Source organism: Vitis riparia, chromosome 8 (genome assembly GCF_004353265.1).
Source record: "Vitis riparia cultivar Riparia Gloire de Montpellier isolate 1030 chromosome 8, EGFV_Vit.rip_1.0, whole genome shotgun sequence".
In the NCBI taxonomy this organism is placed as follows: domain Eukaryota; kingdom Viridiplantae; phylum Streptophyta; class Magnoliopsida; order Vitales; family Vitaceae; genus Vitis; species Vitis riparia.
Window position 1 is genome coordinate 5,638,456 of NC_048438.1, and position 9,498 is coordinate 5,647,953.

Here is a 9,498-nt window from a genome sequence, read left to right on the forward strand (position 1 = left end):
TAGTGAAGCTGTACTTTGAGTTGGGATTGCTCCTAATCAGCCAATACTTGCAAACTGTGGTCCATTAAGGTCCAAGGTTTAGTTTGGACTAGGTTCAGTTGTAAGTTGACCTAGTCCCATCTGAAGATAGTTGAATGTGCATAATTTAGAGCTCCTTATTAACATGATTTCACATGCAATTCATGTCACATGTAATCAACTACCTAAATAATTATGAAATTTAATAACACATTGAGTTTATAGGAGCTGAATTGAAGTAGAAGAGCTATATATATATAGTTAAAAATGAAAATTTCCAGACTTATAGGCTTTGTTTATGTGAGAAAAAGTGCAGGTGCTTTTGAAATATGGGTTGGTGCAACCCAATTACTCCTTTGTTGGGTTGCCTTCAGGAGGGGTAGGGTTTGGTACCTCAGTGGATTGGTAAGGACTAATAATGACTCATGGAAAACTGGGTTTGGTAATAACTTGCTGGAAACCTTATCCATACGAAATATACTCGGTCAAGGTCAATTATAGAAACAATTTAGGTGTATGATGAAGGCAAAACTATTTTAATTACTGCAGTTAGTGGATGACATTATGGGCAAGAGGATAATCAAACTTTGAGCCATTCATGTATCACACCACATCTGATTCCAGAAAAGAAACCACAAATTCGTTGTGGTCCCAGAAAACAAAATATTACAATTGGGAGGGTAGGAGGATAAATAGAGAGATACGTAGGAAACCGTGGGATAATAGGAGGGTAAGGGAGGGTTAGTAACAGTAGTATGATTGCAGGCCATCATAAATGTTAAAGAGATACATAAGAAACCATGTGATAATATGAGGATAAGGGAGGGGTAGTAATTGTAGTATGATTGCAGGGCAACATGAATGTTAAATGTTTTAGGGTTTAATGAATGGAGAAAAGAAAAAACAAGTTTTGAAGTATTTACTGAGAAACAAGCAAACAAAAATGGGTAGCAATCTGGCAGGAAATGTAGTGTCAGTCTCAGTGGCTGGCAACTGAAGAAGTGGTGGGGGCAAAGGGTAGAAGCCGCCCCCGCACCCTTGCTGATGCTGCTGCAGTAGGGTATGGGGATGATTTTGATGCTTCTTGTAATTTGTTGCCTATATCTATTAGAGATGGTGTTTGGAAGTGTGTGAAAAAGATAGGGAGAGAGGGAGGTACCAATGTGCTGCAGGGTTCTTTTGGATTTTTAGTAGGAAATGTAGTTGGCCTTGTTGAGGGGCAATGCCCTCTGACCCTACTGGATGCACTCGTCTCTCTTGCTTGGTTGTAGTTATTTGAGGGAGATGCCCTCCCTATTAAGAGGCATTTGTCTCCCCCTTGCTTCTCTTAGAGTTTCCACTTGAGTGGTACTCTGATTAAACCAGAATATTGTCCAGTGTTTTTCTCAGTTGCACATGCACCCCTCTGGTTTTCGCGGGTAGGTTTCTCATGATCTTAAGAGTTTTTTGCTTTATAAATAGGGCAATTAACCATGGCTTTATTGGTTAAATGCTTATTTTTTCTACTTAACGGACACATGATTAGGGGAAAAAAAAAAAAAAAACCCAAGAGGAAAAATTTGTGACTTGTTTATTAACAGGATTGAATGCTAATTTTGTTCTCCTAATAAAAAAAAAAATCTAACTAATATAAAAATGTGGTTGGAAAATTAATTCAAAAATTGTTTTCTACAAGATCTCCTCAGGATATGCCATTTCAAAATAAGTTAGCTCTTTTGTATTTTGATTTTATTTTTGTTTTTACCTTTCACAAGATATCCCATATTTTTTTTAATGCCCAAAATTTTATTTTATTGTTGATATAGATATTTTGTTTGATTATAATGAAAAAAAAAAAATCATGTTTGATTGAAAACAAATATTACGATTCTCTAAAGGGAACAATAATAAATCATTTGCGCATTTACTTAGTTGCTAACCAATATATGAAGTCAATAAATTTTTTTTTTTTTAATTTGTTTAAATTATCTCCTTGGCTTATTATGCCGGCCGAAATTAATTTAGAATATATTAGCGATAAACACAATATCCAAAATCAAAGAAATATGCAAGGGACATAAAAAAATTTTATGTAGAAAAACCCTATCCTAACTATGGAGAAAAAAACCACGGGGTCTAAGACCATAAATATGAATTCATTATATGAGATCGAATTACATATATTTTATTTGATTGCTAACCCTAAGACTTATTATCTAAAACCTATAACTTGATCCATATTTGTTACACAATAATTTCCAATTGCTACAATGAATTCTCCACAACCTTACTGAAGGAAGGCAAGTCTTCTAATAACCCTAGATTTAATACTTTGAATCTATTTTGAGATATTGAGAATGGTATGACAAGTTAGGTTTAATCCCTTAGTAAATGTCTGACCCTAAAAGGGTTATAGTAAGATTTACATAGGTCGGGATCGATATCCCGAATTTTTCAAATAGAGTTTTTATGAATTTTCAAAAATTGTTGTCATATTCTGACAGATTTGGGATGAGCGCTTGAGCGTTACTAGCATTTGAGTGTTGGATAAGCACTTTCCAATGCTTGAGTGTTGCTTCTACAGCTTAACCGTTCCCTATTTTTTCAAAATAAAAATAAATGAAGCATTTTTAGTTCAAAAAAAAAAAAAAAAATCAACTTTTAACCTTTTAAACACCTAACTTGATGTAAACCAAACCTTACTTATGACTTTTCAATACCAACAACTTTGTATCTTCAAGGGAAAATAAATCATTATTTAAAAAGTTTCTAATACTAGAAAATAATTGGAATAAAATAATCAATTTATAATGTAGATTTATTGTATTAACGATATTTAATATAATATGAAAAAAAAAAGAAATATTTAGGGATTAAATCACTGTCAGTAATATTTTTCACATATATAGAATTAGTGAAATTAACTCCAACTTGGATTAATTTGTGATATGATGACCGTATAAACAAACTCATGGCTGCGGCCTAAAAATTGGTTAGTTAATTTAAAAGATATTTGAAATGTACAAGTTGAAAAACTTAGGTGGTGTTTAATAAAATTGAAAATTGAAAATTGAATAGGTGAAAATCTTAGTGTTAAATTATATTTGTTAAAATTATGCATGAATTAAAAGAAATGAAAAGTGTTATTTTAAGTATCTGCGGAGAGAGAGAGAGAGACACGAAAAAACCTTATTAATTTATGATAGCAGATGGCAGGGCTTGTTGAACAAACCTTGAACTCATGTCTGCGCTCCAAATTTTGATTTTGACCACTACCCAAATCATCCATAATAGCATGTATCTTATAACTACTTCCGTCTTCTTTGCTACGCCTCTATATATACACTTTCGTTTCTTCGCTTCCATCGTACTCTCAAGAAAGAGATCTTCTGAAATGGACTCTGCACCTCACCTAGTGGAAGACTTCCAGGGTGTCCTTCAGGTGTACAGCGACGGCTCCATCCTCCGCTCCACCACTTTACCCTTCCACGATTACGGCTCCGTCCTCTGGCAAGACTCATTTCCACAAACACCATAACCTCCACCTCCGCCTCTATAAGCCGGCGGTGTCCCCCACCAAAGCAAACCTCCCAGTTCTCTACTGCTTTCATGGAGGCGGCTTCTGCGTCGGCTCTCGCACGTGGCCCGACTGCCATAACTGCTGCCTCCATATGGAGTCTAGGCTTGGCGCACTCGTGGATGCACCGGACTTCCGCCTGGCGCCCGAGCACTGGCTGCCGGCGGCGTTGAGCTCTCTCAAGTGGCTAGAAGGTCAAGCTGTATAGGATTGCGAAGCGGGGTTGACTTGGACCGGGTTTTCGTGGTGGGGACTCTTGGCGGTTCAGATGGGGGCCGGTTTTCTAGAACTGGAGCCGGTTCGGGTACGAGGTTTTGTGGGGATGAGGCCATTTTTTTGGGGAAAATGAGAACAAGATCAGAGGGTCCGAGTGAAACTACGTTGAACTTGGAACTCCTTGACAGGTAGATACTTTGCTCTTCGAAGCCTAAACTCATAGAAATAGTAATATTTTATAAATCCGGGAATTATATGAAATTTATAGGAAATATAAATTTTGAAAAGTGTGATTTATATTGCCAAGAAGGAAACTATGTAATCCACTTTATTGGACAAGGAAAACATAAGGCCATGCATGGTTTCTAGAAAGGGAAAATAATATTAAAAAAAAAATCATGTTTGTTTTAATAAAAAATATCCAAAAAAAAAATTATAATTAAAATTTGTTAAAAGCATGGGGAACTCATGCAATCATACATCACCAAAAACATAAATATGTTTTTGTTTTTTTAACTTTACTTTTGCCATTTTAATCTTAGTGTCATTTATGCAGTACATTTGAATTAGTCCCAAAATTACCCTAAAAAATTGAAGACAAGTTCACATCACTTCTTCGGCATGTATCATTTTTTAAATTTCTCTCGTATTAACTCTTTCATACATCCCACCTTCTTATTTTTTTCAATTTTAAATAAATGTTGTCTTTAGGGTTTAGGTTTTGATTCTTAAGACCTTGAGGATTGAATGAACATTTTGTGGTGGAAGAACAATTATTGAATTTTATATTACTTTTTAATAATGTTATTTAAATATTTAAATTTATTTTATATTTGTGTATCAGGTTTAAATTTCTACTATTTTCAATTGGTTAAATATAATTTAAATTACTATAAAGTGTGGGATATTAATTTATATGGATTTTTTAATTAATTTTCAAACATCACATAAAAACTATAAATAATTGTTTAATTTGTTTATTTATTGATTTAAATAATCTTCTTCAAAAATAATTTATTGGTGATGGTGACATACATTATCCTTTACTAAATTAATGAAAATTAATTCTTAAATCCTCTTTATTCTTTATTTATGGCGACCAACTTACTATGTTGTTAAGAGTGATAGTTTTGTTTGTATTTTTTTCAACTAACTTAATTCATTGGCAATAGTGATGGTAAAACTCTATTAGATAGTCCGTTGCTAAAAAGCTTTTGTTTTGTTTACATTTTCCAATAGATTTAGGTGGTGTTTGTTTTTTTGGCTTTTTGCTGAAAATCATTTAGTTTTAGAATTTAGGTTGTTTGTTTTTTTACTTTTTCATGACTTATTATAAACTTTTTACTAAATAGAAAAAGCCAAAATATGTGGCTTTTTCTAAATAGAAAAAGCCAAAATATGTGGCTTTTTCTAAATAGAAAAAATAACACAATGATTTTTTTTACTTTTTAATACTTAATAGAAATAAAATACTACAAAAACAAACAACCTAATATTTAATACTATTAAGTATTAAGGTTCTATTTAGAATTAAGTAAAAAAACAAACACCACCTTAATCTGTTGGCAATAGAGATTGTAAAACTCCATTGGATTACCCATTGCTAAAATCTTTTTTATTGGCAATAGAAAAATCCCTCACCAGACTTTTGACAACACATCTTTCCCCGACGACTACTAGGAGTTAGGAATACTTATTGGGAAAAGTTAAATTTCTTGTGCTGTTTGTCTAACATTTTCCAGAAATTCATAAATTGTCTCATAATGCCTCAGAAAAAAAAAAAATTGACTAATAATTTTTTTGAAGAAATTTCTATAAAATAAATAAATAAATAAAAAGAAAAAGAAAAGAAAAAATATTATAAACCCAAATTGACATGAATAGAATCACATACCAAATGGTGTCGCTGAACACTTCTCTTATTGTCATCATCACATGCCATAATAATGGACTTTTTGTGAAAATCATGAGTAAAATATGCATTTTCCTTGGAATAGATTCAATCAAGTTTTTAGAATGCAGCTAACTAAAGACATGGTTGAGAAATTATTATTTGCTAAATGTTAGCCAAAATTTGGGATTTTCTAATTTAGACTCCTGTTATGTCATAATTTAGAATAATTCGTTAATTAAATAACATATATTCAACGCAAGGTTTATAAGGAAACAAAAGAGATGTAATGTGAACATTGCCATATTGAAAATGTTCCTCATTTTGATTTTTCCATAGACATTGATTAATATGCACTAGAATATGTTCTCAATTTCTCATGGTAAAGATATCAACACTAATAAGAAGTGTGTCGCCAACTAGATTTCTTTCCACAAAATTAATTAATTAAATCTCTCTACCCATTTTTTTGGTAGGTAAAAATAGTCTAAATAATTTTAAAATATGACTAACCCATAATCTATATTATGGGGAAGTGCACGACCTATATGTAGTGCATAGATCCTAATCCAAGACTTGTCTCATTTAAACACCCATTTGACTCGCAAGAAACAAACCTTATGTTGTAAGTTCTACAAGGAGACTAGCATACTAAAATTTGATAAAAGGATATGCTTTTTAATGAGATTTAGTGAGAAATTATTAATCATATTTTATAAAAATAAAAACCTTCTTTTTCCCATTAAACCAACTCAACCATCTCATTGAATTTACATACATTTTTTTTCCAGATTCTTTACTGCCATATTTAAATTATAATAATTTATTTAACTATGTAAAATTTACAAGAGTAGATAGAAGTTGTGCTTTTAGAGATGTTAAGAATGGAAAGAGAGATTTGTGGCATATATAATATGCAAACAAACGTGTTATATGTCATCAAATTCTTCCTCATCTACACTTTAAATAATTTGATCCATAAATTTACTTCAAACTGATTTTGTGCCTACATATATAGGAATGGCAACAGGGTGGGTTCGGAACAGGTCGCACTCATCCCAACCCCGCGCCGTTTATTAAAAACAATTCCCATCCCCATCCCATTTAAAAAATTAAATGGGGCGGGGCGAGGCAGGGCAGGTATGGGAATTTCCCATACTCGCCCCGTTTAGTTTTTTTTCCTTTTTTTTTTAATAAAAAAATTACTTTAAAAATTTTTAATTACATTAAAATAAATATATTTTATAAATAATAAAATTATTATATTTTTTATAACTTATTTTATTAAATTTTTTTATTATTATCTATATATTAAAAATAGTAAAATAAAATTTTAAATTGAATTGATTTTAAAATTTAAATTAAATTTAATTTTAAAATTAATTTTATATATAATCGGGGCGGGGCGGGGCGGGATGGGGCAATACCCGAACTCGTCCCGGGTTTTAAAAAAAATCTCATACCCATCCCAAACCCGTTTATTAAATTTAAACCCTGTCCCATTAGGGGCGAGGCGGGGCTAGTACCCAAAAAAACCCGCCCCATTGTCATCCCTACCTACATATGTACTTGTCTCATTCAGATCTTTAAGCTTCAAAAATTACCAAGTTTTCCATTAGCTCTTCAACATTCTTAGAAGTTCAAAGTTAACAAGTAGTGCTTAGGTTAAAATATTTGGAAAAATTAGATGGAAGATACTTCACATGCATTATTTAAAAATAGGGAGTTTAATGTGTCTTTCTAAATTGATTACAAAAGGAAGACTATTGAAAGTTGAAACTCTATTGTGGACTAATTTTATGACTTGGTTGAGAAACTTTTTCAAGAATCAGAAGTGATGAAAAAGGAAGGTGGTTTATGACCAAAGTTCTCTTATGTATCAAAATACTTAGCCTTTTTACGTAGCAACTCTAGTAAAGAAAAACTAGAGAAAGAGTCACTACGACTTTTGTAGTACTTCGGGTATCGTCCTCAGGGATTAGCTTGTGGAAATTATCAATACTAGAATAAATGAATTGTACTTTTTTTAAAAATCCTAAAATGAAAAATAATATGTGAATGAAGTGAAACTAAGGAAAAGAATTGAATTAAAAATAATAAAAAATTGATTTTTAATTCAATCAATTCAAGTTTGGGGCTTTCCACAATCCAACTTAAGGTATAGAAATAGAGATAACAAGGGTTTCTTAAGTAAATTGATCTTAGGGTTTTGGGATCCTTGGCTGCTTGCGATCAACTTGAGTTCTATAACTCAAAATTGCATCTGAAACCTAATTTTTCCTTTTTAAATAGATTACTAAAACTATAAAATGAATGAAATTGATTACCAGTTTAAGATTTGGCTTTTTAACCCTTCCTACTCCTTATAGCTTTGTTTTGGGGCAAATAACGATAGAGAAGACCAAGATACCTAATGATCAAGAATTACCAAGAATCAGTAGTATCGGGTAGAAACCTACCGTATCATTCCCTAAACTAATTAACAAGGATAGGATAAAAAAAAATGATAAATTGTCACCTAACCAATAATTAATCTCATTGTTATAGTAATTTACACATTGTCCCTATAGGTTTCCTAGCCCTTAGGTTTTCATGTTTCAAGCCCCAAGTTGGCTTCTTAGCCTCTCATGGGGGTGATGTCACATTCACAATCCATAATAGGGTAAAAATCCATAATTTGAATAAAAAGAAACTAAAAACAATATATTTAATAAAGAAGAAAAAGAAAACAAACCAAAGTTCTTGTCTTCTTCCACATTCAATGTCAAACTCTTCGGAAAAAGATTCAAGATTTCTAAAACCTAGAACTAAGAGAATTTATATAATATCATCAATTACCTAACATGTGACACGCTCTCATTGGTCACTTATTACAAAATAATTGCCTAAAATAACTAAAAAAATAATAAAATATTGATTTCTACTCGTGTGGGGCCCACTTAGTGTGGATGGAGTGCTCTAGATGCAATTCCCGAGGTAGAGGAGGCAAAACATCAAAGTGGTAATGAGTGAATTCAAAATTGGGGTTATTTCAAATTGAATTTTGAATTCATAAGTTGAATTTCGAAATCATTTTGAAATGACCCTTTAGCTTTGCGCAGTTGTCTTCAATTGACCATAACTTCTTCAGTTCAACTCCAATTTGCAAACTGTTTGAATTTTTGGACTCCTGACTTCCTACGATTCAAAATGATATATAGTATGTATAAAATAGACTTGTAAAGTGGTCCAAATTTGTCCTCAAAGTCAGAGTATATGCTACCATAAGATTTTGAGTTCTAAATTTCCATGTAGCTGAATCTTGCTTCATGCCTTATTTCCCATTTTTTCTTGCCTTCTTTCTTACTCCATAATGGTCATTTCTCATCTTCCAAACTCACGATATCCTTATTTTTCCTTTCCTCATGATTCATGAGTCTTGACTTACTTATTTCCTCATTTAACCTTTTCTTGATCTTTCAAAATCTAAAGTGATTCAACTTGCACCATTTTCTTCCCTTGAACCTGAGATAAATCTCCAAAATGCAAGTTAAAATCATGGATAGGTCCTTAGCATCAATTTAGGCCAAGTTGGGTGATTTGAGTGTTCTTTAGTGCACAAATCAGATCGAATATGTGCCATTAGAGCACATATTTTGGCTTTAATCATCCCCCTCAACCTAAACTTTGCTAGTCCCTAGCAAATGAAAAGAGTACCAAAAAGAATGAAAAATATGTAATGAGATTCATGAAACCATAGTGACTCAACATAACATGTTTCACACACAAGATACACAAGTAGTCAAATTTCCTAGAATTGAGCAAGATGACACAAGAT

At 32.2% G+C, this 9,498-nt stretch overlaps 1 pseudogene; it reads left to right on the forward strand.

Moving 5' to 3' along the window:
* Nucleotides 1-3,373: 3,373 nt before the first annotated feature.
* LOC117921293 lies at nucleotides 3,374-4,040 on the forward strand (annotated as a pseudogene).
* Nucleotides 4,041-9,498: the final 5,458 nt, after the last annotated feature.